Genomic DNA, 16,544 nt, shown 5'->3' with positions numbered 1-16,544 from the left:
GACAAACTGTTGCGGCGGGGCGGCTTGAGGCGGGCGGGGCGGCTTGAGGCGGGCGGGGCGGCTTGAGGCGGGCGGGGCGGCTTGAGGCGGGCGGGGCGGCTTGAGGCGGGCGGGGCGGCTTGAGGCGGGCGGGGCGGCTTGAGGCGGGCGGGCGGCTTGAAGCAGGCGGGCGGCCGGGCTTTACCTTGCAAGCCAGACGTCAGCTTTGGAGTGATTGGCTCGTCACTACTCCCAATGTGGCAATAGCATGATGGCTGGAGAGAAAATATTCATTCGCATGAGCACATTAACTTTGTTCGTCAATGACTAAAAATCAAGAGTATCGTCCTTCAAGGTTCTCACGAGTGTGTTGCATGTCTCAATGTTCCTCGACACTGGTTGGCGTCCAGTCCATGTTTGTGTCCACAAGTTCTTTGCTAGTAGACGACGCCCGTCCCCGGACACTTGCTGGTGACCACTCGGTCGTCTGTCTTCATTTGATTTACACAAGTAAATGGAGAGGTTTTGTTTTTAATCATCATTCTCATGCTGGTTTTCCGACACTGGTGACCACTCTGTTGACTGTCTTAATTTGATTAACAGAGATTTTTATTTTATTTTTTTTAAATCATTTTCAAGCCGGTTTTTCGAGCGCGGCGCAGGAAACAACAGCTTTGGCATCTTTTCATTTCACAGCGCGAGTCCGCCTCGCACCCCGGCGGCACGGCACAGCGCGGCGCGGCCCCGCCCCCCGCGCAGGCCCTCCTGATGGATGAAGTTTTAATGCCGCTCAAAGGATTCATTCTTTCATTCTTTGGTCGGTTTCACTTGCTGGATTTGCATAATGGGCAAAAAAATCTCCCAGCCTCCTCCTCGCAGGTGAGGCGCCGCCGCCCCCGGAGGTGAATCAAGTGGTCCAATCGGACGCTAACGAGACGTTGGCTGTCGGCCATCTTAATTGATTGGCGATCACTCGAGATGTCGACAGGGAGCGGCGGCCGGGAGGACGCTGGAATCATTCTCCCGCCAGATTCATCATTAGCCGCCGAGGACGGGGTGCTGCGGGGGGGGGGGGGGGGGGGGGGCGCTGCGTCCTTTATCCCGGCCGGCGTGTTTTCATCAGCGGCGGGCGGCCCCGGTGAATTATTCAGATTTGTGCAAATGACGACTTTTCATTTTCCGCCGGCGCGAGTGGAAATTGAACGTGACCCCGGCGACCCGCGGCGATACGGCTGACGGCGCGTAAGGTCGGCGAGACGGTGCGGCGCCGCCGAGGCGGTTAACCCGCTTTGTTAACCCCACCCCGACCCGCGCTTGGCCCTTTATGAGCACGCTTTAAATATTCTTGACAGAACAAAAGCAATCGTGTTGGCACAGCGCCGCCGGGTCAGGGGGCAGCGCCCGACACAAGCCGCACTTACGGACAGGAAGTAGGAAGATGCTCGGCGAGCGTCCCCGCGCTCGGCCCTTTGACTCGATCCTCGCGGCAGCGGCGTTTGTTAGCTTGCGGTGGCGCGGTTTGAATATCGGAGCGATAAGACGTGCTGCGCCTTTGTCCCGACGCCCGAACCACTCTTCAAAGTGAAACAAATGTCAGCGGCACGACAGTATGTCGTCGCCGCCGCAGCGTGACGCGTCTTGTGTGCTCGCATGTATTAGTGGCGTGTAGTCAGCGTAGTGGGAACAACCGGCGACGGCTGGTCATCGTCTAAGCGGCCCGTACGGCGGGCAAAGGCTTGTTGGTTGCGCTGTGCCATTCATTCCCAGCTTTGGGCAAATGTCCAAAGCAAACGCCGCAAGGTGCAGCGCGTTGGCCAGCCAGCGCCACGTCCACGTCGGGGTCAAGTGGCCGTAATGGCCTCAGACGCGCGCGGCCGGGCTGATGGATGACACGCCGCGTAAACAGGAAGCCAAAGCGGCGCAAACAGGAAGTGAGAGCAGGTGTCTCATATTAAAAAAGGGAGGGCAGAAAAGACGCCCGGCAAGGCGACGCTTTTGCGCACGCTTCCTTGTCGAGTGGACAAAGTGGCGGAGGAAATTGGAGCGTCTCGTAGATGGCGGCACGTCGGCGGGGGCGGCTGCTTCTGCCGCATTGCACACGCATTGTGCTAGCCGTGTTGTCGACGCGTGCCGTTGTGTTTGTTGTGTCGTGCCGTGCCGGGCCGTGCCGGGCCGTGCAGCTGTGTTGCTCAGGTTGTGCTGCGTCTTTGCGCCCCGGTGTGTTGGCAGTCGTCCGCAAGGCATATGTCGTTGTGTGTACTTGTCGCACGTGTGTGTCGGTGTAGTTGGGAGCGAGCAGCATGTAATTGAATTTGATGCAGCCTGGAACATTTCATTTGACGCCCCCCCCACCCCATCCCTTTCACGTGCACAGATCCCTTCATGACATATTTATTCTTTTTTCTATTAGACACTTTGTGGGTTTGCCCATCTTCTGCGTGTCTGTTTGTGTGTGCGTGTCACGTTTGCGCGCTCCTAATTTGTGCGCATGTGTTGGGGGCGGGGCTTAGCGCAGCGCATTAGGAGCGCGGATCAGCGCAAATGGTGCTTTTAATTTGGAGGGCCGATCGATGAGGAGACTTGAGCGTTCAATGAAGCTTCTGATGAGGTCTTAAGCCGCCCGGGCCCCCGGGGGCCCGAGGGGGAGCCCGAGGGCGGGGCCGTCCACGGGCCGTAATGAAGTGCGGCTATGCGGCGACATGCGGCGGCAAAATAGATTGAAGATGACGAGCTCTTCAAAGTCATTCCTCCGCCCTCCGCCGTCCCGCCCGCCCGCCCGCCCGCCCGAGGCCCCCAACCCCGGGCCGCCCCACCTGCCGCGGATTTACGGCGGCGTTCCGGAGCGAGATGCAATTTTTATGACCTTATTGCTTTTCTAGCACGCTAATCGCTTCGCGTTTGCCGGCAGACATGTTGCCCCCCGAGACCGCCGCCGGGTCATCCCATCATTGCCTCCGCCCACGCGCACCGCCACAATAAAAGCCTCGCCGCGTGTGTGTACGTACGTATGTGTGTGTGTGTGTGTGTGTGTGTGTGTGTGTGTGTGTCCACTTTAAAATCGATGGGTAACGGCCTAACGCTTCCTTCGGCGAGGAGGCCGCACCGATCGACGGACCATCCATCCATCGATTGATTGATTGATTGATGTCAAACATAGCCGTGTTAGCATTAGCCACATTTCTGTTAGACGCGCTATTGATCATCAGGCCCACTCACGTGATGTTTAATCAATGGGTAATTGAATCATCCGGTCGCCGGGACAACCGTGAAGGGGGCGGGGCTACATGCCACCCACATGTTCTTACGAGTTTAGGTCAGCAAAGGTGCGCGGCGCGGTTGCCGACGGAATATTAGCAAAATGTTGGAACAATGCTAATGCAAAATTAACAACACACTAGCACAACGACATAGTTCACAAATGGTTAGCACAAGGCTAACGCAGCATTGTCACAATATCAGAAATTTGTGACATCATCGGCACGGTTAGCACAATACTATCACGATACCAACAAATTGGAAGGCCCATGCTAAGGCGACGTTGGCACGAGGCTAGGAGAAGACTCACCAATTGTTGGCACAAGGCTGACGCAATCTTAGGAATTTTGCCACTCCATACATAGCACAATGCTATGCAACATTAGCACTATATTGGCAGAATGCTATGCCATTGTTGATTGGCAAAGTGACACGCACAACGATAATTAGCATCAGCTCAACGCAGCGGGTTGTCGGCCACCGTAACCCGGTTGGCACCACACCAGTGCAACGTTAGCACCGGCCGCCGGTCTGGCCTGCTGTCACGACAAGCCAAGGGCCTCTACGTTGCCTATTTTGAAGGTCGGCAAAGGCAAAAGTTGGACTCGGGTCACACGAGCGCGCGCGCGCTCGCTCGGTCCGCGGTGAGCGTCGACCTCCGAGCTTCCCAGAAGCTAACAGCTAATGAGATTAGAACGCTAACCAAGCAGGCAAATGTTATTAAATCACGCTAAGTGCTTCTTAATTGATTGATGGCCGCTAACGAGCGCCGCGCTGCGCCGTCGCTTGGCCATGACATCATCTCGCATTCCCGCTCGGCTTAGCCTCAATGCTGCAGCCTCCCGCCCGCCGCCGCCGCCGCGGCCGCCGCACACGTTTGGCTCCGATAATATGTGTGCTCACATGACAATGAAACAGTGAAAGGTGTTTATTATTGGAAGTGATCTCATTTTTGTATTTATTTGAAAGTGTGCGTCTGTAAATGTGTGTCCACGTGTACGTGCGGACGTAAGCGTGTGCATATGAACGGGCCCGTGTGCCTTTTGGTTTGTGTGTGTGGTGATAGAAGTCAAAAGTGTAGAATGTGTCTGCGAGCGTGTTTGTGTATGTACACAATGTGGGTAGTGTGTACATCAGGAGAATGTGTGTGTGTGTGTGTGTGTGTGTGTGCGCGCGGGTATTTGTTAATTGCTTGTGTAGTGTGTGCATCCATCTGCGTGTGTCACATCTGTGGGTATGAGAATGTGTGCGAGGTTATTTGCGCACTGAATGTATGTTCCGCATGTGTGTGTGTGTGTGTCCATGCGTTGCTTTTTGGGACGTCTGTGCTTTTCGCCGCGTGTGCGTGTGTTATGATTGGCCCATCTGGACTCTGACAGATTGTTAATGTTTCTTTTTACCATAAAAGTCCAATCGCCCAGCGAGTCGAGCGAAAGTACAGGGCACGCGTGCGCAAATGTGTTTGACCACACGCGCCGCCGTCTCCCTCACGCCGTGTTGAGACGTGCACGCTAGGCCGAGGTGGCGGCGGCAGCCGGCGTGTGCTCGACTTTTCTGTGTTGACTTCGCTCACGGCGAGTCTGACGTCAGACACGCAAGAGACACAAAAGAGGTTTATTTGAGCACGGCACACCGCGGCGGCGGCGGCGGCGGCGGCAGGTGGGCGTGCATGCGTGCGTGCGGAAGCCGCTGTTTTAAAAGATCACAAAGTCAAATAAAGCATCTTTGTCTTTGACTAGTGGTGGGCGGGGCTGGCTGGCTGGCAGTCCAGCGCTTGTGGGTTTGAACGCCAGCTACGGCCTTTGCACGTGCTCGTTTTAAACGCTCACGTCGCAAAAGCGTGTTTGTCGAAATGTGGCAAGCGACCTGTCTGTCCCTCATTTGATGGCCTGCCGACCAGTCCGTTGTACATCCCTGACGCAAAGTGAACGGAATGGCGACCAATCCTTTGTTTGTCCGCGCAGCGCTCTTACCTCGACTGGCGAACGGCCCATCCGTCGTCATTTGACCACGTGCCCGTCGTCATCGGCGCCGTCACGTGACCGCATGCCCGTCCTCGTGGTCACGCGCTCGCCAGACCTGTTGACCAACACAAGTCAGACACCAGCTTCTGTTGCTCTTTTGTTTGCACCTTAGCACCTATGTGCATTTACATTTCAAACCAACAAAGCCCTGTGTGTGTTGAGTCGTCGCCATGACGATGCATGTGTTCATTGTCTCTTTGAGAATGAGGTGTCACGGGGTCATAGGTGACGAGGTGGTCATCAAGCTCCATTTTGCTTAATGGCGACGAGCAGAGTTGTGTGGGCGCGGCCCGAGGTTAACATCCCCCCGTGGATATGTTTCATCTTTAATAGGTCGATTAATGCTAACGGCAAGTCGGAGCGGCACGCCTCGCCCGAGAGCCGATGGTCATCCGTGACGGTCGTCCATGATTGGTCGTCTCGCCGCGTCTATTTCAACCTTGACGGGGCGGCGTGGAGGTGCTAATGAACAAGCGGAACGCTAATGAAGACGGACGGCGCCTTAATGCAACTATGGCGCTAAGCTTAAAAGCCACTTTGTCTTCTGCTTCATCCGCTCGCTAAAAGCGAACGCCGCGCAACTCTCGACCTTTTGCGGCGGAGGGGCGGCCGGCAAAGTGAGAGGGTAGAGTCCGGCAAATAAGAGCGCAGCCGTCCATTAGCATAATGCCAAGTCAACATTGTCGCTACGCTAACAGAAGGCGCGCATTACACTGACATATTAGTAAATGCTAACGCAGTATTAGCATAGACTAATGCTAACACAACAATCTCTTCACTATGCGCAATGTCAGTGCACTCGTTAGCGTGTTTCGCTAAAGCCCTGCTGATATTAGTGTGCTGGTAATGACGTACTATATACGATCTACTTTTGTGCCTACATCGTGCATAGACTGTGTGCTACTAAACATTTGTTGCTAACCTTACCATAAGCTTATACTGCCCTAATAGCATTAGTGGCGGAAAGTGGCGAAAATCAAGTGTTTGTGTTTGACAAAAGTGGACAAGGTGCTTCATGCTGTGCTCATAATAATCATCATGAAAAGACATTAGAAGACAACAGCTGCTGGAGAGCAGCTTAATAGGACACGTCCATCATTGTCAGCATGGAGATGTGAAGACGTGGACATGGAGACGTGGCCGTGCGTGCGTGCGTGTCTGTGTGGGGGAGAGGGACGGATCAGGGAGGAAGGGGGAGAGGGAGGTATGGAGGGAGGGAGGGGGCCGCCGCCGCCGCCGCCGCCGCCGCCACCGCCGCCGCCGCCGCCGCCGCCACCGCCGCCGCCGCCGCCGCCGCGTGGGACAGATAACGCCGCTGGCGTTGCTAACGCCGTCTTGAGCGCTTCCTGTTTTTTGGCAGCAGCTGTTTGACGCCTTGGTTTGTACGCTGACTAACGAGACCGCTGCCGCCAAACGGTCCCCCGACCCCGCCCATTTTATCTCCCGCAATCTGCACGACGAGGTTATCGCAAACGCAGAAATGGCCGACAATCTGCTGCCATTAAGATGCTCACTAATGTCCCCTTTTCACAAGGTGCCATTTGATACGCACGCACGCACGCACGCACACACGGGCAAACACGCATGCACACGCAAACACGATTGTACAAAGTGCACGAGCAGAAAAGATGGTGTGGTCCACAGGTAGCGCAAGACACGACACTGGCTACTTTTCCAATTGCCGATTCCATGCAAAAAGGCAGGCAATAAATTGTCTCCACTGGCGCTGCGCAAAGATAACAAAATGTTGCTGAGCTCAATGGCTCGTGTTGGGGCACAAAGAGCAACATGTGTTGATTGACAGCTCCTTTGTCCGCTGACCACGCCCACTCCCCCCGGAGCAATAAAAATGGCCACCCTCCATCATTTGTTATCCCGCTAGGGCGCTAATTAGCCGCCACAACAAGAGCATTGTAGCCAAACGGCGGGGCACGCCCCCACTAAACGCCTGCCTGCCTGCGCTGCGCCGATACACTTGTTGGGAGCGCCTTGTTAGCGCGTCGCCACGCCAACAGCGCGACAACGGCCGCGTGCGAGCCAGCGAGCACACACACAAAATGCGCACGACAGTAGGAAAACACGCTCACGCATGACACGCATGTCTTTCATCTGTAAGACTGGAGTGCGCAGTGTGTAGGTGTAGGGTGTCTGTTTTAGTCTGTTTGTATTTGTGTACTTACTGATTTTGTTTAGTGCGTGTCAGATTCTTGCATGCAGGTCTCGTGTTGTGCGTGTATTGCTGCAGACCAGCGTCTACGTTTGTGTAGACACGCATCCTGTTTGGGCGCGTGTTCTTGGCGTGTTGTCGGCGCTCATGCTAATCCACATTTTTAGTTATGCACCGCTGTGGGGATGAAGGCAACATTTAATTTCATTTTCATCCTCGCTGACTCGCTCGCTTCCTTGCACACGTACACACACACACACACATACACACACACACACACACACGTATACACACACACACACGCGCGCACACCCGCATCACATAGGAATTCATGACTTTGTGCCCATTTCAATCCAACATTCAAAAGACAGCTGAACACACGCTCACACTCAGACTACTTCCTGTCCTCCTTCTTGTACTTCCTTCCTGTTTGCTTGTCATGTGACAAACGCATAATGATCCTCACCACCACCACCACCACCACCACCACCACCACCACCACCACCACCACCATCATCACCACCACCACCACCATCATCACCATCTTCACGTGACTTGGACATCCACTTTTTCATTGATTTTCATGTGTTGTATTAATTGTGGCCTCTCTGCATCCATTGCAGCCTGGTGATCCTGAAAGGGGGGATCCTTCCATCTGTCAAGGTTTCTCATTTGGGGGTTTGGGAGTTTTGGACTCCTTGCCCTTTTGGAAGCTTAAGATCAGGGGATGCTTTGGGAAGAATTGTCCATTTCTGTCTATGTCAAGCCCTTTGAGACGGCGTGTGATTTAGGCCGATACAAATCAACTCCACTCGACTTGACGTTAGCCATTTACAAGCAGTTGAGGCATGAGTGACTGACTGTGAGCGTCATGTCAAAAAAGTGCTCATGTTCTGTGGTCAGCTGCTTTGTGCCGTCACCTGATCTCCGGGAATCCCTTGGGGTCCCAGGCAGCAGTGACAGTGAGGATCTGTTTGTGTGCGTGTGTGCGTGTATGCGTGCGTGCGTGCGTGAGGATGCTAACGACTTTGCAAGGTCGCTCATTAACTTTCTGTGAGCACATGCGTTAACTTTATTATTGACTAGACAGGATACACAAGACGCAACCTCTGACATGCACACTCCATCTATACGCACCCACCCACACACACACACACACAAAATCACACACCAAATGGTAAACACTCCATTGATGCGCACACACACACACACACACACACGCGCAAGTCCCAAACAGCAGTCGCACACACGCACACATTATATTTCTACACACACACACGGGCAAAGCAACAACTCAACACACGTGTAAAGAAGGTGAAATAATACAGCAACTATAGTGTCAAACTCACGGTGCGCAGATCGTCTGACTGTGACTAGCGGCACGTGTGACATCACGCTGGAGAATCGAGCTCGTGTTGCGCCAACGTCGCTGATGTGCGAAGGTCGATGCCGTCAACGCTACAGGCCCGGCCCGGCCCGCTCTCTCTCTCTCTCTCGCCAATGGACACGGACAACGCGTTGGACAGGCCGGCGGCTCCACTCTGGCTGCTGTCACGCGCCTGCCATACACACGCACGCACGCACGCACGCACGCACGCCTCACTCCAAGCGCTATCACACGCATGCGCACATGCCTCTGACCTACATGCTCGCTTGAAGGTCACAAGAACACGCGTAGTCACGCGCACACACACTCGAACGCGTTGCACGCACAATCATGCGCATCAACGTAAAGATGCTTTCGCTCACGGCACGCCAGGTATGAGTGCACGTGGTCTGGACAGCGGCAGGATTGGCCCGCCAATGAGGCACTCTGGCGCCCGCCGGGTCCCACCCCGAGCGTCCCGCTGTCGAGGCTAACGGCCCCCGATGGCGCGATGACATCATAAACACGAGACCTCCCCTTCGAGCCTTGCCGTCAAACGTCTTTAAACGGCTGCCGCGCTCACTAATCGCCGCCAATTGCCGTCGTCCTTCTTGACATTTGTCGGTGAACGCGGGGAGGGGGGGGGGGGGGGGTTAGATACCTGTCACTTTGTCAAGGACACTGCCGCAACCACAAGTTGTGTGTGTCCGTGTGTGTGTGCTTTTGTGTATGTGTGTGCTGGGATTCAAACCTGCTCACTCAACTAGGAGGAGTGGAGCTCTTTACAAGCCCTAGGCTTCGTCTCCCTCCTTGCACAGTTATTGATATAATAATATGTGCTAAACAATAAACTAAACTAAACTAACTGCACACACACACACACAATAATGTACGTGGGAAAAATGACAAGGGCAACGTGAGAATGCGGCTAACGCGGTTCATGTGCTGAGCGCCATGTGATGCGGCAACTTTCTCAGCATTCACCACTGGACGTGGGAGGTCGCGACCCCCCCCTCGGTAGGCATGAGGCGTGTCATCATCAAACGTTAGCACAACATTCTCACTAACTGCACTAACACCAACGCTTGTTGTTATTAGCATCAAAGACACATTGAGAGCATGAAGAAAAGAAACACAAAGATTATTTGCATGCTGCTAATGGACACAATTAGCCCACATAGCGGCAGTGTGTGCGTGCGTGTGTGTGTGTGTGTGTGTGCGCCTGTGCGCGCCTGTGCATGCGCATATGTGCGCGTGCGCATGGTTTACACAGCTTGGCGGCACACATGGCGTCAGAGCGTTGAAGGCCAATTGTAATATTTGGACAAGTTTTCAAAGTTTTGGCAAGTCACAGACAGAAAGTTGGGGAAGGGGGGGGGGGGGGGGGCTACAGGGCATGTCTTAAAAGCGTGTCATTTCCTGACACGCCGCCCGCGTCACGCTCAGCGGGTCGGCGCCGGGTCACAAGGACGGCCTGGCCGCAAACACGCTAGCTTTTTAAAGAAGGATTGGTCGCCGCTCGTACTTCCTGCCGTTGTCTCGTTTTTCCAATTGTGTTGTTTTTAGCATTTTTGCAAAAGATGCATTATTCCGTTATGTTATGTTCGCAATGTAAATGACAACAATCCAAAAAGAACACAAAAATGGCAACATTGCACTAATGCACTGTGAAAGATTCTCGTTAGCATTTTGAAGTACTGTGCCAGCATGGTGATCTTGTTCAGTTAGCGTGATGCTAATTTTGCGATCGCATCCTGCGTTTCGCATTCTCCTAAAGTTGCTTTTAACATTGTGCAACTGTAATGTTAGCATGATACAATGTTGCAGCACAATTCCGTTAGCTTTTCCCCTTCCCTTTTTGCTAGCGTTGTGCCAGAATTTTTTGTACGTCGAAGGTTGGCATTGCGTTAGCGTCGTCGTCGTTTGGCTCCCCTTGGCAATGCGTGGCAAAGGCCTCGCCGGAGTGTCATTAGCGTAGCGCTACGTTCCCACCTCGGCGGCGTCAGGACGATTAAGGAGGAAAGCGGCAAGCAAAATAAAAGCTAACGACGACGTTTACGGAGCAGCTGCAAAAAAGCCGCCGCGCTAACGATCTTCATTAAGTCGTTAATCGCGCGGTGACATCGTCAGCTGAGGATTACGGGCCGGTCCCCGGCGGCTGGCGGGAAACAGGATGCGCCAGGCTCCGTATGAATCCAAATGAGGAAAAGTTCATTTCCTGTTTGAAGACGAGAGATGACTTCCCCGATTGGGAAGAAAGAGGAGACGATTCCCGGCCGGCCCTCTTTCCTCCATCCCTGCCTGGCCGGCCAGCCAGGCAGCCAGCGGGCGCGGCGGGCGGGCGGGCAGGCTACCTCGGCGCGGCGCTCCCGAGCTTTCCCGCCGGAATTGACGGCACGCTGATTTATGGGCCTTACTGCGCCGCATAATTAATTTTATGCATATGACTTCCTTTACAATTACCATGGCGACCCACGCCACGTACATCAAGGTTTCTTTAATTGCACATTCATCACGCAAAGTCCCTAAAGTCGCGTGCACGAGAGGCTGGCCCCCGGCTGGCCGGACACGGAGAAACGGAAAGCGGGCGCACCGCTGGAGGAATTGCGCAAGCTCACGGTGGGCGGAAAGCTGATGGCTCCGTCGTGGCTCCGTCGTGGCTCCGTCGTGGCTCCGTCGTGGCCCCGTCGTGGCCCCGTCGTGGCCCCGTCGTGGCCCCGTCGTGGCCCCGTCGTGGCCCCGTCGTGGCCCCGTCGTGGCCCCGTCGTGGCCCCGTCGTGGCCCCGTCGTGGCCCCGTCGTGGCCCCGTCGTGGCCCCGTCGTGGCTCCGTCGTGGCTCCGTCGTGGCTCCGTCGTGGCTCCGTCGTGGCTCCGTCGTGGCTCCGTCGTGGCTCCGCCGTGGCTCCGCCGTGGCTCCGCCGTGGCTCCGTCGTGGCTCCGTCGTGGCTCCGTGTCGTGGGGGCACGTGTGGGCCGGGCCAAGCCAAGGCGACTTCAACAGCGGTCCAGATCTTTGCAAAGGCCAGTTGGCCATTGCGTGCGCCGGCTGCGAATCCAACCCCATCTCATTTCATCCCATCCCATCCCATTCTGTGGGCCCAACGCACCAGAGCGGATTCAAACACACGTGCGCCGCCGGGTCCATTCATCACGCGGGGTCCCGACAGTGACGGATGGTCCCTAATGGGGGAGGGGGGAACGCCTCTCCCCCACGTTGACAGGCGAGCGACACGCGAGTGCCGCTAGCGAGTGCGGCCATTAATAATGGCGGTGTTCGGCCGGTGTCACGGGCGTGTGGCCGCAGTCACGGCGCGTGATCTTTAATCAAGTGCGCGGCGGCGGCGGCGGCGAGCGCTAATGAAAAGATGGCGCCCAAATTGGAGGCGTGCGCTGGCCGCAGCCACGCGTGACACCGGCCGCCGACCCATCTGCGTGAGCGCCTTTCCACGACAACTCATCATCATTGACACCTGCGGCCCCTTTTGGCCGGCCACCTCGGGCCTGTTTGCCATGCCCCCGCCGACCGAGCCGCAATGTTCATGCTGCACGCGGATGGGATTGGGAGCATTCAAAAACAATTTGCACTTTTGGAAGTTGCTCATTATTTGACTTGACCTTTCACGCGACTTTGCGGCGTCAAACATTGAAAAGCTTTGGAGTGTTTTCAAATCCAATCGCCACGCTAATGACAAGAGCCGCAGAGCGGCTAATCCCCGAGCGACGCCACGCTCGGCGTGTGGTTAGCGGGAGGCGGAGCTTCCTTTAATCACATTGCGCCCAGCTAATTGACTTACAAAGCGCAGTCGCTAACTGGCGCTGGTGCTAGTTTGCCCGTCCGTCCGTGGCGAGACACCTTGAGCGAGCTTGATGCTAAGCCTGGCAAACGAGTTCCTTCACCAGCACAATGCGACTTTTGCCTTGTTAACAACTGATCAGCGTTTGCCCACCGCAATAAGCCCAAACGAGAAGAAGGAGACGTGCTCGTTAGCCAATGAGAGGCAGCGGCGGCGGCGGTGGCGGCGTGCCCCCATCGACGAATGCAACTGAAGTGCAATTAGCGTCTATTGGCCTCAATTTGGCTCTATTAGCAGCGTGGTCACGGTGACCAGCGTCCGCCACTTTGTCTCCTCCTCGGTCGGTCGGTTAGTAAACATTGGCGGGGCGGGGCGTGCCGTCACGACCGCCGGGGACCATCGGGACCATCTGCCTTAACTCCCTTTAACTAAGCCGCCGCCCACTTGCCTTAACTCGCCCAGCGCCATCTGCGCTGGCTCTTTTGTGCGGGCTGCAGCGGCGTTCTCCGACCCCCAGCTACCATTATTCAAACGCAACCTGTTAGCAGCACTCATTTATTCATTGCCTTTTCACTGACACACCCACCGTGACCTCTGAGCCCCGACATCCTTTGACTCGCTACACTGGCGTCAAGCCGCCAACTGCCGCCGTGTATCACCTTGTAACCATAGCGACGGCTCATCAATACATTAGGAGACACTGCGAGTTCCCTTCAAAATAAAAGCCTGATCATCTTGGCCAAGATACCCACTCGCGTTGTCAAGGTGCTCCATTTACTCCAAGCAAGACGCCAACACAAACAAAGACACAAAAGGCCCCTAAAGAGACACACGCGCGCGCACCCTTGTCATCTCGTTCCACGGTGACGCTTTGGACGTTGGGAAAAGGGGGCGTGGCTTGGGCCCAATCAGCTGCTAACTGGGCCCTCTGAGCGTTATTTTGGTGCTGATGGCGAAGCGGCCAGGACGCCCGCCGATGCAAATGTGGCTCTGGTATTTCCACGGAGGCTTGCGCAATCTTTTCAATCCTCCATTTAGCAAATGTGAGCCATTGATCCCGCAATCCGGATGCCCGTCAGGAGCCTCGTCACGCATGTCATTGCCAACGCGCACACGCCGACAAACATGCACACTCACGCAGTGTGTGTGTGTGCGCATGTGTGCGGACACAAAAATATGACTGGTGCAAATCCACCTAAACACACACACATTTGGGTGCACGTCACGTTAGCTTCGTTAGCATGCAAATGTTTAGCTACGTGCGCAAAATGTCCAAACAAGGCCGCCGTCGTCTTCTTCTTCTTGAGTTCAATGACGCTAACGAGCCTTTGATGCTCTCAATTTGCATCATGGACCTCTTCATCTTTCCGCGCACACGTGTGTTAAACAGATTCACGGCCGCGCGCAGTCAAAGATGCTAATGGGCGGGGCCGTGTTGGGGGGGTGGCGGAGGATGAAGGTGCGCGCGCAGGGGTCAACAAGGTTGCACCAGCCGTCAAGAAGGCGCTGCGATGTCATCACCATCATCACTAAACACGCACGGCCCGCGACACAGGAAGTAGCCGTGGGGCGACAGGAAGCAGTCAGGGAGCGAGCCGGCGGCGGTCACCAGGTCATGAGTTCACGAGGTCTGCTTGCGGCCTTGCGGGCGGAGCTTATCGATCCCGGTGAGTGCCTCTTGGCAAGATGTCAAAGGTGAGCGTTCCTAGGAAGCTTTCAAAGCACCGGCGACCCTTCGCCTGCCTGATCAATACGGCCAGACCGCAGCGCCCGTGATGTCATCCTGCGTGCTGTGACCCGCTTAGGCTAGGCTCGCTCCTCTCCATGTCGAGCCCAGCCCAATCCCGTTTCTTCCTCTCGCCCTTGCCCTGATGACGCCAACGAGGCTTTCACGTGTGCCCGCCGCAGTTGACAAGTACTCTCGGGACGGTTTGACTTTTTTACTTCCGAGACGCCGACTTTAACGCCAAACGATATGAATTCATTGAATCGGCAGTGGGGAAGCGCGGGTGGGCGGGCGGTTGGTCGCAGACACATGCGCGCGCGCACACACACAAAAACACACACACACACACAGCTTAAGATCAGGGGATGCTTTGAGAAGAATTGTCCATTTTTGTCTATGTGAAGCCCTTTGAGACTGCTTGTGATTTAGGGCTATACAAATAAACTTGACTTGACACACACACACACACACACACACACACACACACACAAAGAAAACGTATTAATTTGACCAGCCTTTTATTATTATTACTACTACTACAATTAATAATAATAATGAACATAATTATTATTATTTTTTTATGACTATTATTCGAGTCCATGTTCAATCACGCTTGTTAGTTTTTAATCACATTTCGTCAGCCTCATCTCGTTTTTATTTAGTCAGGTTTGACCGCGAGTGATCGATGAGGTCCTCTCGGAGTTGCCCGACCAAGCAAGCGAGCGAGCAAGCGACCGAGCAAGCGACCGAGCAAGCAATACGACTCGCCGCTCTGCGCCGCGCCGTGACGCGCCTCAGTTTGCACAAATTCAACTGCACACACAATTGTATCGCCAAGTACATGTTTGAGCATTGTAAGGCGCAAGTGTCATGCGCCGTTCTAAAATAAAAACAACCACGAGCAGCAGCAGCAAACTTTTTTGCTAACTTACCACGACAATGGCTTTGGGGTGAACTGCGACGTGTCTTTGGGCTTGTTTCCATGTCTTCCACTGAAAGCAAGCATAAGGACTTTTTTTCCTCCACTTCCATGTAGCGAAAAAGTGTCCATAGATCACGGTGTCTGTTTCTCCGCCGTTGGCACTTAACAAACGTTATTTCCCCCGTGGATCTCGCGAGAGCTTCATCGGGACAGTGCTCGTCGACATAAACAATCATGGAATTGTCTTGTGAACTAAAATATATGAAATATATCATAATATAATCAATACATATAATATAATGCGTTACATGTATTTTAGCCTAGTCTTTTTAATCAAACTACATTTCCCTCCTATGTTAAAAACGCATATTGTTTATTGATGGAAATGTGAGCTTCCTCTCGTTTTGTGTTCATAAATGGCAAATACAGAGGCCTAAAAACGCTCACAAGCCACAGTTGTGCCAAATACCCGGCTGGCTCGGCTCCACTCCTGCTGCTTGACTTTTGTCCCCCCCATTCCGGGGCAGCAATGAAGTCCCAAGCAAGGCAACCCCGTTATCGATCAATTAGCACGACGCATGACGTTAACAAGTTTCGCTGAATGGGCGGGGCCGCAAAGCTTCGGCGCTCATTGGCTGAGCGATTGCCCCCTGCTCACCCCGCTCGCCCGCTGGCTTGCCCATGCCCGCTTGCCCACTTGCCTCAACAAGGCCCGCCTGCCTATCTCCCTCCCTCCCAACCCGCTTGCCACTGCCCGTTCGGAGCTAGCCTTTAATCGGAGAGAAGCCGGCCGTTAATGGCGCCGCGCTATTTGCATAGAGATGAAAAACGGCACGGCGCGGCGCGGAGTTAAGCTTGACGTGACTTTTAAAAGATGATTGAGGGCGTTATTAGGGCTAGGCTAACAGGTTATTGCAGTGCGCCGGCCGGGCGGGCGGCTAAGGCACAAAAGCCTGCGCTGACCTTTCATTACCTAGCCCCGCCCCCCGCAGTCACCCCCGCCGTCCATCCGTCACCGAGAGGCCGCGACCGCCAACGTCGCCGCCGCCGCCGCCATCCATCACTTTCACGGCTCGGGCCGGCCAGAGGGCGGGGCCAACGATCATGTGACAAGAGAGACACAAAAGCAACAATGAAGGCCGATAAGCGCCGGGAGACGCCCACTTGAACGCCCGCCCGCCCGCCGGCCGAACCCGCCAGCCCGCCCGCCGGCCGAACCCGCCAGCCCAACCCGCCCGAGCACACAATGGCCAACAGGTGCCACACTCGCCAACCGCTAACAGGTGGCAGCCGAGCAATCGCAAAAGCTAGT

General features: G+C 55.0%; 1 long non-coding RNA gene across 4 annotated transcripts; it reads right to left on the bottom strand.

The window, feature by feature from the left end:
• Positions 1-114: 114 nt before the first annotated feature.
• On the bottom strand, positions 115-15,409 carry LOC133163845 (uncharacterized). 4 transcript variants are annotated; one of them, XR_009716457.1, is made up of 7 exons: positions 15,243-15,409; positions 11,410-14,759; positions 8,775-8,984; positions 7,439-7,602; positions 5,208-5,313; positions 343-470; positions 142-254 (listed from the first exon to the last, which is right to left on the bottom strand). It is a non-coding gene; the product is annotated as an uncharacterized LOC133163845 (long non-coding RNA). The 4 variants fall into 4 exon arrangements; XR_009716455.1 differs by having other exon boundaries at positions 8,775-14,759; XR_009716456.1 differs by having other exon boundaries at positions 8,775-14,542.
• Positions 15,410-16,544: the final 1,135 nt, after the last annotated feature.

This window comes from Syngnathus typhle, linkage group LG12, assembly GCF_033458585.1.
Source record: "Syngnathus typhle isolate RoL2023-S1 ecotype Sweden linkage group LG12, RoL_Styp_1.0, whole genome shotgun sequence".
NCBI classification, from domain to species: Eukaryota; Metazoa; Chordata; class Actinopteri; order Syngnathiformes; family Syngnathidae; genus Syngnathus; species Syngnathus typhle.
This window is presented reverse-complemented; position numbering and strand designations above follow the sequence as displayed.